Source organism: Pleurodeles waltl, chromosome 9, assembly GCF_031143425.1.
Source record: "Pleurodeles waltl isolate 20211129_DDA chromosome 9, aPleWal1.hap1.20221129, whole genome shotgun sequence".
Lineage (NCBI taxonomy): Eukaryota > Metazoa > Chordata > Amphibia > Caudata > Salamandridae > Pleurodeles > Pleurodeles waltl.
The window spans coordinates 477,650,726-477,667,674 of record NC_090448.1 but is presented as its reverse complement, the minus strand read 5'-3'; the positions used below and the strand labels follow the sequence as shown (position 1 = coordinate 477,667,674).

Here is a 16,949-nt window from a genome sequence, read left to right as displayed (position 1 = left end):
AGATGCAGATAGGCAGAGGTACAGAATGGCTAAGCAAGAAAATGCCCACTCTGGAAAAGTGGCATTTTCAAACTTACAATTCAAAAACCAACTTCACCAAAAGATTTATTTTTAAATTATGAGTTCAGAGACCCCAAACCTCAGATCTCCATCTGCTTCCAATCAGAAACTACACTGAAAATATGGGTCATGGTAATTCCCATGTTACCCTATGGGAGAGATACCCCTGGCATTAGTCAAAAAAGGAATTTAGCAGTATATCATGACATGTAAAACACACCAGTGCTTGTCCTACCTTTTAAATTCACTGCATATTGCCTAAGGGCCTGCCTTGGGCCTTCTTTGGGGGTGAACTACATGTAGTAAAATGGAAGGGGGCCTGGCAAGTGGTGCAGTTGCCAGGTTGGAATGGCAGTTTAAAACTGCCCATACAGACACTGCAATGGCAGGTCTGAGATTTGTTTGCAGGGACACTCCTGAGTGGCACAATCAGTGCTCCATGCTCACTTTTAGCATTTGGTTCACGGGTCCTGGGCACACCTGGTGCACTGTACTAGATACGTATAGTAAATCAAATGTGCCATTCATGGAGAAACCAATCACCAATACAATCTACACAGGGAACACTTGCACCTTAGCACTGGTTAGCAGTAGGCCCAGAGTCCTAAAACCAACAAAAACAGGTCAGAAGAAATAGGAGGATGGACAATAGTTTGGGAATAACCATGCAAAAAAGGTCAGGTGCTGTAGGGCAACTGATATGAATATAGATTTTGGGGAAAAGGGATACCAGCGACCTATACTGGCAAGCAAAGGGGTACCATGACCAACATTGATGAAAAAAAAGAGACAGTGATAAACAGAAAATGGAGGCAGGACCTTAGATCACGCTACCTGGTGTTGGACAGCACATTAAACAATATAGCAAAGAGGTCTATGATCACATCATATGATAGAAAAAGGTCCCTGATCACAGCAAATTATCGAACAGGTCCATGCATCAACCCGAGTGCACAAAGGAGCCTAGGGACCACACACGAGGCAGAGGGCTCAGGGAGAAACAATTTGGGTAATCAGAAAAGAGACCAAAACCAAGTGGGAGTTCAGGTATGTCAGAATCCCAGGGAGGGGCACCAGACTAGATTTCCCACAGAATAACTGACAGTGAGCCAGGGGCTTCAAGGGCTTACAAACACACTGCTGTGAGCAGGGAAGTCATGGAAGCAGCAAATAACATGAACTATGGGATCAACAGGGTACAGATTTTGTCAATAGATTCAACCTGTATTCTTTTACTCTTCAGGACTTTAGTCTTTGCATGCTCACCAAACTAGAAGGGGACTGCAGGAATCTGGTGTTATTTTATGAATACTGATGGATGGAGTAAATGTGCCAATGTTGTTTTTGGGATTAAAGCATTAGAAATCCTAAAGGCATAAAAACAAATTTCAACCAATTTGGTGGTGTAGATAATGTCTCATTCCAGCTGTAGAGAATCCCAACTATCCCTCCTTACTGGTCTGGATATTGAAGAAACCTAATTGTGCATAGGATGAGTTACAAACTCCTCAAGATATTAAACAGTAAAAACAAATGAACCTACTTAATCCATCTTGGCAGCCATCTCGTCATGGCCACCTAGATGGAACACTGTTGGTTCCTATGCCCATGGTTCACCATTCAGTGGAAATCCAACCAAGGAGACCCCAGCATTTGTGATTGGTTACTTAAATTTCTTACCAGGCTTCCAAGAAAGATTGGTGGGTATCACCACCTGGAAATTAGAGGATCTCCACTTGCCACCTGACAGTGCAGAGAAGACACAGTAGAGCCTCTTCCACCCCATGAGATAATTTTTATCAGCACCCCTTGCACCACATTACATGCCAGTTGCAACAGTTGTGCGATGTTTCTTGTGCTTCTTACTTCTCACATCGCCTCACTACTCTCCCCTGGGGTTTATCAAGTCCATCTTGCCGGTGTTGGGAGCATTTCACAGCAATGCAGTCAGAGTAGCTCACTGCCTCAGCTGGGACGCAGTCAATGGATCAGCATTTAGCCATGGTGTCCTCACAAGCCTGCCTGCCTTTTAATCATTCATTCTCCATGTTACCCTGAGCAAGACCAGAAAGACCATCTTGACACTCACCACAGAGCTTGATGCTTAAAGTGGGTCATCAGGATAGTGTGGCGAACATGATGTATGGGCCACTGGTATCTCCTCATCTAGGGAAAGTAATAAGGCTATAAATCACTACTGCAATAAGCCCTTCTTATCTTCTTTGCCTTCCAGATAAAAACTCCACCATCTTAAGAAACAACCACCAAACAAAAAATGACTGACACTTGTAAGAGTCAGTAAAACAACCTCCACACCGCAGCTTCTCATCTTACTTCCTCCCAGAACCCAAATGTACATCCGTACCTTCAGAGTCAGGAATTTTTCCACTACCTCTTTCCTCAAGCCCCCCCCACCATCTTCTCCATACTCGAGTGCTACAGGCCAATCCCGTTGCCCATTAGGACAATTCAAGCTTAATACTGTACAATGAACCCTCAATGAGACTGCATCCCAATCCCCACCTCCTAGAGCACACCCATGCAATACTGTCCTCCTTGGACACATTGACAGAGAAACTGTTAGTCCTATTTCAGACAGTGATTCATATTATCCAGATTAAAAATGGTAGTTCGCACCCATTTTAACACAACATACAATCAGTCCTGAAATAATTCATGGGGAAAGAGTCCTCAACAATCAATTGTGATCTCCACCTCAAGAAAATACAACCCTTCCTCAATGACACCTCCCTGTGGGGCTAGATGTTACCCTGCGCCAGGAGCGGAAAGATCAAGAGTGGGCACCTGTGGCATGTGCAAGCAGAAAGCTGTCAGCAACTGAAGATTGTTATGCCCTAGCTAGTAAGAGGCCCTGGCCACCTAGTGGGCCTGTCAACATTTTCATTTGTTCTTGTACAGGCATGAGTTTCAGGTGGTCACCGACCACAAGCCTCTTGTTTCACTGTCTGCAGGATCGACACGCCTGGCTTCGCCGAGAATGGAGCTTTGGGCCATCCTTCAACCCTACCCGGGCTCCCCTGTACAATGTTGCTAAAAAGGGGTCATGTGGGCTGATGTAAGACAAGGTTATACATAAAGGGGCCGCAATGCGGATGGCAGACTTGGCGGCACACCTTTTTCCAAGTGCAAGCTTACATCCCGCCCCTGCTTTTATTTTGTTCCTGTGCTTGCCACTTTTCCTCTGTTTATATTGGCTGTAGCATTTTATTGCCTGTTGATCTTCTTGTGCTCTTTCTTATCAGTATCCTATGGCCCTGCTAATCCTTTTGAATCCTCATTTGTGAGGGCCCCTCTAAGCCCCATGCAGACTGAGGCAGGAAGTACTTTGTACCGCCATCTGTGAAATACTCCATTTTGCATAAGGGTACTGCTACATGTGAGCTCTTTATGTGGCATCTCTTTATGCAGCTCCCTGCAAGTGTATGCAATTTTATTTTGTATTTAAGAAAGAACAAGTTAAAACACTTTCACTGAGTTTCCGTAACTTATATTGCACATCTGATCACCAAGCTACAGCTTACAACAAAGAAACCTATTGTTAAGCACATAGGCGAAAACATTGCATTTAACAATGCTTGTTTTCTCTTATGCGGATATGAGGAGCAGCCGGACCCCTGGATAAGCTGCAAAATAAAACAGTTTTCCTCACCTGCAAGAAAGAAAAAGTGTAGCGATCGCGCTTTGTGCATTTTTATCCACAGTTGACTTACATGCAAGGAAGAGGTGTCGAGATAGTAGGTTTCCTCTTTACAAGTTTTAAAGTTCAATTCGAGCATATTTCTGCTGGAATTGGACTCATGGCCATGAGTCCAACGACGAGGTGTGGAGCCGCCAAGCTAGCCCCTCCCTTAACTAGCACCATAGTATTATCTGTACACCATTGCTGCCAACGAGGCATGGGGCAGGAGCGCATTGGGAAGAAATAGTATCTTAATCGTGTCGAGAGCAGAGGACGGGCACTGATTAAGTTTAATTAATCTGTGCTTGGTCCCTGCTCCACGGAGACTAACAGGAGTGACTTCTGGCCTGTGCTGACAAATTAGAAGACAAACCCACAAATGGTAAGTGAGACGGGCTGCAAGCCATTTATTGAAGACATACTATCACAAACTCGATTATAAAAAAAAGTAGGTACAAAGGCCCACACAGAGTGAAGGAAATGGAGGCAGTATTTTACAGAGGGGCAAAGTAATTCTTCCCCTTAGAGAGATGGTAGAACCAATTCACATCTTTCCAAGTTTGCATAAATGTACGTATTCACAAATAAAAACGTAAGGGCCAGAGAGCACTGTGTGACAGTCTCTCTATTTTTTTAAATAGACATTATTTAAGCATTTTGCCAAGTAAGAACATACAACAAACATTTGCACTGTTCATGAAACATGCAGTTAATACAACAGGAGAAATGAGTTGACAGACATACATTAGATCGATGCAAATGACTCATTTGTGTCACCAGGCCACAAAGCTGGCTACGTGGGGTAGGAAAGGAGCACAATAAATTGAGTTGATTATCCTTTTCTTTCCTTGTTAAAGGGTGGGGCATGTGGATTGACAAGGAGTGAGGGGAGTGCACTGTGCACTTCCCTCACTGCGCATGTATGTTTGGCCAGCAAATGTGTTGCCGGGCTTGAGAGAGCCTGCACAGGCTCCCAGTTTGCCTGGGAGCGCCCTGGCTGGTCATTCCCAACTAATCCTGAGCAGCGACAGGATTGGCCACAGGGCAGGCTAGGAGCCTGTGCCTGCAGCATCCGTACGACAGAGGAGAAGAGTGGAGAGGCCTGCGGAGCAGAGGTAAGTAAAAAATATATATATATTTTATTTCTGTTTCGTGTAATGTCCTCCCACCCCTTCCCTTGCGTGCCTGTGAACCCCACAAGCCAAGCCTGCCTTTACAGTAGGTCTAGTACTGTCCCAGTGCAGAGCCACCTCACGTTTGCCCAGTAGCATGCAATTGCTATGTATCTGTATGTCGAAGGGGGAACACAGCCCAGCAGCTCCAGTAGGGGATTGGCTTTGAGGTTTGTCTCGGTCATCAATGAAAGGTGGACGAATACATCCCTCCAGTATTGTTGAACTAGTGGGCAAGACCAAGTCATGTGAGCAAAAGTGGAGGAAGGACCTCCACACTTAGGGCAGCTAGGAGATCTAGTGCGATCAAGACTAGTACGTTTAGCTGGGTAACATATCCTTGTGTAAAAATTTAAAGTGGCAATGATTCAATGATACTAGTTTGGTTTGCGCACAACAGTATCCCCATACTTTGTAAGTCAGTGGGTGGCTCAAATCCCATTCCCAATGTTCTTGTTCTAGTTTATCATGTGCACGTCATAGGACATACAGGTTTTATATGGTGTGTCCCCCTGTTCATCTGACAAGAGGGCTGTCAGCAGTGTAAACTCATCCAGGACCAGGGGGTAGCATGGGGTGCATGCACGAAGCGCAGCATGTATCTGTCTGAGGACAAAGAGGTCCATGTGGGTTGCTGTAGCGAATCTGGGGGTCTGATGGGTGAACCAAGGCACAGCCATTAGGGACTAGGTCAGCAAACGTAATTATGTCGTATTTTTGGAGCATGCGGTGGATCACCCATTCCATGGTAGGCGGAAGGCAGGGGTTTTGTAGCAAAGGGAGCAGATGTGAGTATAGCGGCCCTGTCCCCAAAAGACTGTTGAGATTTTTCCACTCCCAACAGGTAGTAGACAGTGTTTGTATAAACTCAGTCAAGTTTGACCCCACATGGTAGCAGGGATGATAAAGGTGTAGTAGTGGCTAGGTCCTTCCCGGGTACCAGATGGGGGATCTTGGCATCTGCATGATACCAGTATTTAGCCAATTTGGACTGTGCCATGGGATAGTATATTTGAAAATCAGTTACTCCAAGACCTCCTCTATCCAGGGGCAAGATTAACATTTCCAATTTGATTCATGGTCTCTTGCCGGCCCTGATCAGCTGGGTGAGTAGGCTTCAGAGTTGAATAAAAAATGCATTGGTTACTGGTATAGGGATATTGAGGAATAGGTATAGAAACCAGGGGAGAAATACAATTTTAACTATGGCCACTTGTTAAGCTAGTGAAAGGAAGTGTAATACAGTGCTCAATCTGTACAGTCGGTTTCTTGAATGCAGGGCCGTAGTTCAAATTAAGTACCTGGCTCTTCTTATGTATGATAATACTCAGGTATTTGGATGAGTCCTTACACTACTTTAGCAGGCTAGTTGCATATTGTGGCGGTGGGAGCCTCGGTCAGTGTAAATAGTTCAGATTTTGCCCAATTTATGTGTAATGCGGAAAGAGTACCAAAGCGTGTAATTTCTGCAATGAGGGGGTGGAGGTTTTGGGTTGGATACCAGTCGAATAACAGTAGGTCATCCACATACCTAGAAAGAAACAGTGTGCCCTGTTTGAATCGAAGCCCCCACTGCATATATTTAGCCTGCAAGTGGCGAACTAATGGGTTCATGGCTATAATGAAAAGTAAAGTTGATAGGGGACTTCCTTGACGGGTCTCCCTAGCAATCAGGAATTGGATCAAAACTGGACCATAAACACAGAGTTGGGCTGTTGGGTGCAAATATAGGTGCATGAGGAGTACTGTAAAGTCCTTTGGGAGGCCCAGCTTCAACACTGCACGGAGGAAGGGTCACTCCAAGGAGTCGAAGGTCTCTGCATCCAGGACGGCTGGAACCACCAGGACAACAGGGGAAATGTGGTGCAATATTGAAAACACTGTACACAGATTAAAGGCAGTGGATTTGTGGGGGACTAATCCAGTCTGTGCAGGGGAGGTGATTCTGTCAATTATCAGCAAGAGTTGTGTAGAAATAATCTCTGCTAATATTTTATTGTCAAAATCCAGTAGGCTCAGGGGCTGTAGGATGTGCACAGTTTATGATCTTTATTCGCCTTCAACAAAACCGTGATGACTGCCTCTTAGGGAAGGTTCCCAGATAGGCAATATCGTGCTCCGTAATGGAAAAAAAAATCCTCCAGTAGCTTCAAGTGCTTGTGTAGGGCGGATCGGGTAGTTGATACGGTATTAGCTCGGTAAGCCTATCTTCCACTTGGCTAACACTATTTCAGATGTCCCAGAGGACTCCTGCATGTTTAGATATGAAAACCCCCCAAATGTATGCTTTGAAGGCTTCCCACAAGGTAGCGCAACAGGACACTGAGCCAGCATTCAGTTGAAAATATTTAAGTATGGCCTCCCTGAGCTCAGTGTAGAAAAGTGTCCAGCAAAGCTGTGCTGGGGAAGCACCAGCATCTCTCCAGGTTGTGTTGGAGTGGGATGTCCAGGCACACCTGTACAGGGGCATGGTCCGAGAGCATTTAGGGGGTAAATGTGTGACCATGTGTAGCCACTCAAGGGTGTGCACTGATAGAAGCCAATACTCAATACAGGTTTAAACTGCATGCAGGGCAGAGTAAAAAGGAGAATGCAGGGGTGGAAGGGTGCACGTGGGACCATGCACCTTGAAGATGAAATGTGTCCTCAATATCGTCGAGGACTTTTAACGACCTGGGCTTACTGGAGGGGTGTATACCAGTGGAGTCGAGCAAGGGATTCTCTGTCATATTGAAGTCCTCCCCCCAAAATCAGAATTAAGGAGGCATTGAACTGGCTCATAAGAGAGAAGACATCATGGTCAAAGTCGGGAGAGTGTGTTTGGAGTGTAGATGTCAACAAGAAGCACAGTGCTCTAGGAAATGGCCGAACAGTATGACGTAACAGCCTTCCCTGTCCAAGCTGCTTTCAGAGACTAAAGGGGATGGAATTATGTATGAGGGTGCAGACCCTCCTGTAGTAGGTGCTCTAGCTATAGAAAAGCAGGGGGAGGAAAAAAGATAAAATAATAATAATTTTTTTTAAACGGTGTTGTCCCCAGGCCTTGGCGGAGGCAGGTGAGTCACTCGGTCGGTAATGGGTCTCTTGGAGTAAGGCAATCTTTTCTGTGTCTATTTAGGTAGGCCAGAACCGGTTTCCCTTTACAAGGATGATTCGATCCCTGTACATTCCAAGGGATGCATGGGATAACATTAGGTTTGTTACAGTTTATGATAGTCGTAGCCATAGACACAGTTTGTTAATGAATAGTGTAGGTAAGAGTCGGTCATGGCGCTAAAACAGTCCCTCTCATAGTGATGACAGTGCAAGAACTTGAACATAACATTTAACAGAACAATCCCAATAAAGGTAAACAAAGAAACATTTTTTTTTATTATTAAAATATGCATAGTTGTGTGGACCTACGTTGATGTTGGCGCATTTTGAACTTGAAGTGTATTAATCTGCATGATGCCTGGTTACAGAAACCAGGGTGCGGTAGTGAGCAGGGTGTAATGAAGGCCCCGCAGTGGGAAGGGTGAGGTGGTTAAAATAATCTTTCAGGAGGCCCCAACACTTTAAAGACCCCCACTTAGCCCCAGGCCAGTGAATATCTGCAAGATACTGGATACGTGGGGACTCCTTTTCACATTACGTATGGGGATAAGAGTGAGGGGGGGGAATGGGTCAACCATTTTGAATTAAGGCAAGGTGGATTTTATTGCAGTGCACCTGTAATAGACACACTCTTCAGAGTTGCTTATTACGTATGTGTATCCCACAAATTTACATTACACTTTGTATTAACGTATTACACAATTCCATGCGCGATTTGCATAGCATTGCACAATTTTGATCAGAATTTTGAGTAAATAAGACTAGAATTCTAGGCAACTGATCATATCGTCTCTTTTCAAATAATTCTGATATAGAAGAAATAGACATTCTTTCTTTGATCTTTGTAGGTCAGTTGATGGTTCGGTCTGAAATGAAGTAAGCTTTTTTTTAATGTCCACGTGTGGGTGTTTACATTCTCCTTGTACCAGTATCATATTTCTTCAGAAACTTGTAAAAAATGACGCCTGATTTAACTGTCACATAATGTGGGGGGGCATGGCCAAGCCGGCATTTGTAATGGCTACCTGGCCCTGAAGCTCCGGCAGCGACTGCCCAACAACAGTCTTAGGGCATGGCATCCAGCAGAATCCACCCAGACCTCAGCGGTAACACCTTCTGCATTACTGCTTCCTTGAATCTGCAAAATTGGCTGGGTGGGGTTGTGACCAGGGCCACTCCTGAGATGAGGGGCGATGCAGCCTGCCATGCTCTAGTGGCTGGGCGCACCCTCCACAGCTGCTGTGTCTGTTGAATATTGGGAAGGAAACAATGTTTTGCCCACCCCTGCGAGCTGCTGCCCATTCACTGCCCTCCCCATGTGAGGAGATGGGAGTGCATGACTCAAGCAAGGGGCCTGGACTGTGCCACGGCCCTAAGTTGCAGCAGTCTTGGGGGCGGGGCGGGGGGGGGAAGGTGAAATCCGGTCTAGGCTGTACCAGAGGCCTGCTGGACTGATAGACGATGGAGGCAGTGAAACACAGAGCCTCCCCTGGGGACAGCAGACAGTGATCAGAGCTCGAGGTGAGAGTGCTGGGGGTGACTCAGAGGGGAGGCCATGCCTGCACTGACTCAGCAGCTGGGTTGGGCCATGGGCAGAAGCTGGTGAGTGAAGGTTGCACCATTGTGGAGCTGTGCTGGAAAGGGTAGTCTTCGCCAGAAGGCAAAACAACTAATTTCTGCAACCCTGCTCTGCCTAGTTGGGGATGGGCGTGTGTTGCGTGAGTCCGGACCCAGTGGGCCCTGCGCTCTGAAGTTGATTCTGTTCTGGGCCAGACATGTCCGCTGCTGCCTGTACTCCTTGCTTCGACTCTGCTGTACACCCCCATGCCATACTACACTGTCGACCTCCACAAGTGGCCTGGGCAGTCGCCTTTCAGCAGCATCTATATTACCTTTTCCATGAACTGCTCATCATTGTGTCGACATAGGGAGAGGCAATACAAGGGCAAACTCCCCTTTGAAAGAGGGGAGAGGTTTGATGAGGCTATGGCGCCGTCAGGCTGAGATCCCGAAAGAGCGATAGGTGAGTCAAACACTGGAATAAATGCCATAATGGCTGAGCTGCGGTCCAGGTTTTGAGCCATCGATGCACGCTTTGATACCCTGGCAGGTAGTCTTGACAGAATGGGGGAAAGCTCGACTGGCATTCTGCCCATCTAGCTATTTAACATTTGCGATACAGACAGAGCACTTAGGCTGACCCCTGAGTGTGGCCCTCTAAAATACCAGGGAGCCACTATTTCCATCTAAACTCAACTTCATGCTGATAGTGCAATAGGCCCGCAGCAAACTCCAGGATGCTAAAATCCTGCTCCAGAAAAAGGGGATCAAGCATGGCATTCTGTACCTTGCCACACTCCGCATTGAAATATGAGGGAAAACCTGCATATTTGATGATCTAGCCGAGGCTCTCGCGTATGGTAAATCTCATAAGGGTGAAGCTGCCACCTCCCCGGAACGTACACCAGACTGTGCTGAGAACAATTTAAGGACATCATCCAGGGAATATCTCTTCAGCAGCAGGAGTGTGCCGTAACGGGGCCCAGGCGTGGCAGCCCTGCCCATCTGGACTATGGGATGCTCAGATTCCCACACATTTGGGGCAGCCCGTTAACACTCATTGTTAAAGATGCCTTATGCCAAGTGCTACACCTCACACTCTTCAAGTGGGCATTGCTGATCGGGGATAATTATGGAAATCATTGATACCAACTTGTTTTGTAGATGGTCCCAAGTGCATAGTGCACGACCATTCCAATGGCTTACATAGAGGCATCTGAAATGGCAACTGTTTGACACTTGTCATTCTAATTTTCCAGAGTGAAGAACATACTATTGTAGTCTGATCCAGATGCCAGAAACGAAAAACTGGGTGCAAAAACTTTTGCAGATCAGGAGCGTATTTAAAATCAATGCATCCCAATGTCATTAAAGTTTGTCAGACCGATTTCCGTCTCTGATCCTGGGGCGGAGGGTGGTGGTAGATGTGCTCCGGTCACATTTAAACAATCAAAGTGTACGTGGAGTAATAGAAGGCACAAGAACACCATTTAGTTGTGTATTTTAACTCTAATGTACCACATACAGCACCCAATATTACACATTAAGAGCGACCCTAATGTAGACTGATTCCACCCCCTTCCAAAAACAAGCAAGGAAATATAAGTAGTACTTCTTGCTTTACTACTTGGTTTGCATTCCCCAGAAACACCTATATTCCTCCAAACCTCTGCAGAAGCCCAAACCTTTTAGAGAGCCCCCATTTTCCTCAAGGCCAATGAATATCTGAACTATAGAAGACTTGGGGGCCTCTTCATAATTATTTTTAAAGGTGGATATGCTTCGTTTAGGAGACAAACTAAACTGTGGTTCTACCAATGATTGAAGCAGTACATGCAGGAATAAAATTAAAGAAGAGCACAATATATAAAAAAATTAAAGGAAGTTTAGCTTTTTGTTTTACAATGCAGATATTTACACGAGTTAACACAATGTGTTTGGGATATATATATATATATATATATATATATATATATATATATATACACACACACACACACACACACACACACACACACACACACACACACACACACACACACACACACACACACACACACACACACACACAAAAAAAAAAGAAGAAGGTTACAGGGACATGCTAGTTCGGTTCGATTTTGCATGCGCAAAACCATAGAAGTTCAACTTTTATAGTTAGAACTCATGCCCTAAGGTAATTAGGAGTGCATGGCAATGGCCCGAGTTAATTACCCAGATATTACATCACTCATGACATTCTTCTATGACATCATTGATGATACCACTAATATTTGCAGGAAAATTATTGATGAGAAAAATGTGCATGGTAAGGGTGTGAGTTATAGTTAACTTAGGGCATGGGCTATAGGTACTTGAAATAACTAAAAGCTGAATTTCTATGGTTTTGTGCCTGTAAAATCTGAACCTAAAAGAAACGTCCCTGTAACCTTTGCTTTTTTAGTAAATTCCTAAGAGTATTTTTCGTTCCATTTACCCCCAACTACACCCTCCCCGTAACCTTTGTTTTTTGTCCAGTTAATTTCTAGGTTTTTATAAACATTAAGATGCCCATCACAGTGCATGATTCTTTGGGGGGGGAGGAGAGGGAATTGGACACGGCCTGCCTTGTGCTGCCCCACCTAAGTTTGCTGCTCCTACTCCACCCTTCTACTTGCCAACCATTGTCCAAGTCCATGCCCCTGCTTCCTCATTACAGCCCTGTGTGGCAGGTCTACCACTGCCCTTTCCACCTGCACTAAACAGTTAGCTTGCTGCCCCATCCATCTCCTCCCTATCCTCTGTTGTCCAAGTCGATGAACCATCCCCCTCTCCTGTCCTCCATGGTCCAATGTGCTGCCACTGCCCTCCATTTACCTTGCTGCCCCTACCCTACTCCCCCCTGCTCTACGATGTTTGTGTGAATGGCCCTGCTCCCTCCTTTCTGCCCACCATGTTCTATAGACCTGCCATAGCCCAGTCTAGCTACTCTAAGTGTTCTGTTAACTGCCAGTGCCCCTCCCGCCTCGCATGGTCAGATGGCTGCTGCCTGTCCTATCACCTCTGCCCTGCCTGCCAAGTTCTATGCCCAGGTCCCCTCTGTCCTGTCCTCCAGGGTCCATTTTGCTGCGACTCCCGTCTGCCCTGCATGCTGTGCTGCAACTGCTTTTCCTACTTGCCCTGCGTGCTCTATTGTGAAGCCCCTTCCCCTGCTCTCTCGTCTGTGTCCAGTCCCTGCAACTCCTTCTGTCCTCTATGGTCCTTTGTGCTGCCATTTACCCTCCTGCATGTCATGCATGATCTTCTGTGCTGCCACAGCCTCTTCACACCAGCCCAGTCTGGTCAGCTTGCTGCCCCCGACCCCCTCCCACCTTACCGTTGTCTATGTGTTTGCCATTATAGTCCCACTGATGACCGCCACAGCGTATCGTGCTTCCAGTGCCCATCCCACCTGACATCCATGGTCAACTTGCTGCTCCTGCCCTTAATTTTTCATGTGGAGGCCCCTATCCCCTCCTTCCTGCATTGTCTGGTGCTTTATGATGCAACAGTCCCTCTTGTCTGTGCAATGTGGTCCGCTTCCTACGTTACTCTCTGCTCTCTGTTGTCCATGTGCATGCCCCGTGTCCTCCCTATTACTTTAAATGATTCATTGTGCTGCACTGTCATCCTGCTTCCCCTGTGTGGTGTATTGTGCTGCTGCAATCTCCGACACCTGCCCTATAAGGTCAGTTTGGTGCACCTTCCCATCTCCTTCCTGCCCTCTGTTAACAGAATGCCTTCCATGATCCAATGAAACATACTTACCAACATTTTGAACTTGGCAAGAGGGAGATTTGGGAAAAAACCTGGGGAATTGATTTTCCCCATTGGCTTACACTGAAAAAGGGGAGATCTTAGGCAGGAGACAGATAAAATAAAGCCCTTTTGGTCTTAAAAACCATCAGGAGCCTCCTGCCTGAATCAGGTCTGTTGGCATGTATATTGTACTGCCACTGCCTCTCCTTCAGACTAGAACTCATGCTCTCTCCATTCACTGCTACTTACCCCACATATTACATCATTAATGACATCTTCCATTACATCATTTGTAACTGCAATATTTGCAGCAATATCATTGATGAGAAAACTGCAATGCGGGGTGCGAGTATAGTTACTTTAGGGCACAAGTTATAATTTCTTGAGATAAGTATAACTGTTGAATTTCTATGGTTTTGTGTGAGTAAATCTGAACCTAATTATAATGTCCCTGTAACCTTTGTGTTTTTAGTGTAAATATATCTATCAGCAGACATAAAAAGCTGAACTTGAACAAAGACAAAAATAGTGTTCTTTATACCGGACTTATTTCAAAAAGTGAGGTTAAATATCATACCAAAAATAAAGTATGGGTTGAGAAACGTATTTCAAATGCTAAAGGTCATAAACGTTTTTGCAATAATTGATTTGCAAAACTCACTCACGCCATCGTACACAATGATTATTAACATGGGAACTATCAATTGACAAAACATACAGAAAAGCCACGCTTCACTAGCTGCAGGAAGTTTCTGCAACAACTCACCGCACCAGTAGCTATGGTAACAATGTACACCATCATTCCAGTCTTTACAAATGGGATTTTACCTTGTGAATACAGGTTTGTAAACAATCAGATGGTATGAAACTAAAACAATAGGTAAGGTCTCTCAAAAGGGTGGTACGGTTTCCTTTCCACATTCTTTTTCTTCTGTGACCCTTGGGTTTAAAGCAACCGGTGTAATAGCGTCTCACTTTCTGGTACTACATTTTTACTGGGTCCAGCGTGAAGAGGCCCATTGGTCCTGCAATATGGAGTGAGGTTGACATCGTACCTATCCATGGACTGCTGGGCTCTTTCAATAGCCCCTCTGTCCCCCTACCTCCTGTCAAGCCCGCAGGTGCTCGGTTCCGTCTAACTGTAGGCCAGGGTGGAAGCTGCTCTTTAACTATATGATTTTTTGCATACCTCCGTCAAAGCTTTTCAAACACGCATTAGCAAAACTAAGGCTAGTGTTGTTGTTGGCAAGCTGCGGAGACATCGTAAATTGCAAAAAATATGTATATATACTGTGTGGATGTTCTCTTCGTGAAATTGAAAAATGTGTAATTTACAGTGAATTTAGGTAGTGGCTGTAGAGGGCTAACTCATTACCCAAATGCTGTAGTAGGTCAAAGAAAAATATGGATCACACAATAGCAGACCAACAGATGAAGAGGGTTGGCTGAAACCACTAAGCGTGTTATTTGGTGCAACAAAGGCAAGGGTGAACTAAACTGTTGGGTAACTGGCATTTCTAGATGCATTGCATCTCGTTGACCAGTACGGAGGTGATTTTAGGAGTTCTTTTAGCCTGGTACAGGTTGACCAACGCACACCAGATTGTTCCATTACCCAAAAGCAACAGCACTCTGCAGTAACAGGCTGGTTACTGCATGTTCTCTCTAGAATATTAGATAAAGAGTCAAAACTGAGAAGTAGTTTGTCAAGAAGGCAGCAAGATAAAAACCCAATCTCGAACAAGAACATACACCCATCTCAGCCAAGGCCTTCACCAGATCTGCCCCCTGTCCAGTCCTACTAAGGCAAAATACTACTCCATTCTACACCATTGTAATCGTAGATAGAAGAGACTGTCTACAGCCACAGGAAGATTAACACTGAAGCCACACATCTCCAAAGCTAGGATTCCATTTAACAGCATCATGTTTCCTGGGAGCTATAGCCAAGGACTGAGTTACACTGACTACCAATAGATCCGAAAATAAGGATTTGCAAAAGATAAAACCAGCACTGAAAACCCGGTGGGGCTAGGAAATGCCATCATTTTGCAAACCTTTAATTTAAGAATCAAAACGTGTTGCAAATTGTGTTCTACTGTCTCAGGATTCCCTGTTTCATACGTGAGTTCACACAGCTAAGGTTTCTTCTTTGCATTCGGGGATTTGTAGTGTTTATCCATCAAGACTACAGGTTCCAGAAAGCAACAAAAAAGAAAAACTGAATGAGCTGACTAGGACGTTTAACCGTGAGCTCTATAGTTCCTGCTGATTTTTTTTTTTTTTTTTCTCTCTCAAGGTACAAAAATGCATTTGTTTATTTCTGTTAGTCGTTTCAATAAGATTGCGCTCAAGCATTGTGCTTTTTTAAGCAATGCTTAACATTCCTCTCACAGAAAGGCAATCTTACAAAATAAATCATTGCGAGATATGGACATTTTTGTAATCGTACTTCTAACGAGTTTGACAAATTGTCCACAGAAAAAAAAAAAAGACTGATGAAGGTTTCTTAGCAAAGGCGATTCTAAGAACACATCGCACGCGAACTGACTACTAGAGCAATGCCATACTGATCAGTATAAACCCACTTGTCCTGTTAGGCGCCAGTCATCACAAAGCCGTTTTCCATTAATAATCATGAACAAGTCTTCCGGGCACAGGGAAATGAGGCAAGTAACACAAAATATCACCAAAAAAATGTGTGTTGCTTATACATTTCCTATCAAACAAATCTGGAGACAAGCGCTGAGGCCATCCACTAGGTCTCATCCGAAATAAAACTAGACAACGAACAGAGAGATTAGGTCTTGTTTCAGTGTGAACGATTCAACAAACTGGCGCGGAAGAGGTTTGCTTGGTCATCTGTTAAGAAACCAACAGCAAATTCTGTTTGTTACATATTTTAATTGAGATAAACATTTCATGCAAGAAGGAAGCTTTTGGTCAGTATAACTGAAACAGAGTGTTTACTAAGGCGTAACTACAGATCCAGTCACACGAGTAGAGACATACTCACATATCGTTGTCCAAGTGAACTTTACAAATGACGAAGGTGAAGCGCAGCACCGCCTTAAATACCACGATCTGGAGTGAGGTGGGATTTGTAGTCCTCTTTGTACGAGAAAAGTGACACACATCCCGCGATCCATCATGCGATCGTTAAAAGAATTTATGCTAGGGAAAACTCTTAAAAGCATAGATGATGTCCAAATCTGATGGGCACATAACACAGCGTTTTTTTTTTTTTTACCACTGGTCAATGCAGTCGGTCGCATGTGGTAAGAGTTAGCCTCAGTTAGTCGTGGCTGTGCAACCATTGCATGCTGGGAATTGTATTTTCATTTTGCCTATGATGAACTCTAGTTTACTAATCCCAAAATGCGAAATGCTACTCGACAGAACAGCAGTGCTGGATAACGATGGTCTTGATTACATGGGATCAGCTGACGACTTTACATTATTATAAATATACATAATGTGACATACAGGGCAAACTAAGACATTTTCTCTGGAATTATTTAATAGATTTAGTAATAATAAAATAAAAAGTAGATTACCATAGCGTCTGGCATGTGAGAATCTCAAAT

General features: G+C 44.7%; 1 protein-coding gene across 1 annotated transcript in view; it reads right to left on the bottom strand.

The window, feature by feature from the left end:
* Positions 1 to 16,447, bottom strand: part of LOC138258649 (inverted formin-2-like) — a 319,153-nt gene extending 302,706 nt beyond the window's left edge. Inside the window, exon 1 of the mRNA XM_069205971.1 lies at positions 16,379 to 16,447. The gene's annotated coding sequence lies outside the window, so the exon portion shown is untranslated. The remainder of the gene's footprint in view (positions 1 to 16,378) is intronic.
* Positions 16,448 to 16,949: the final 502 nt, after the last annotated feature.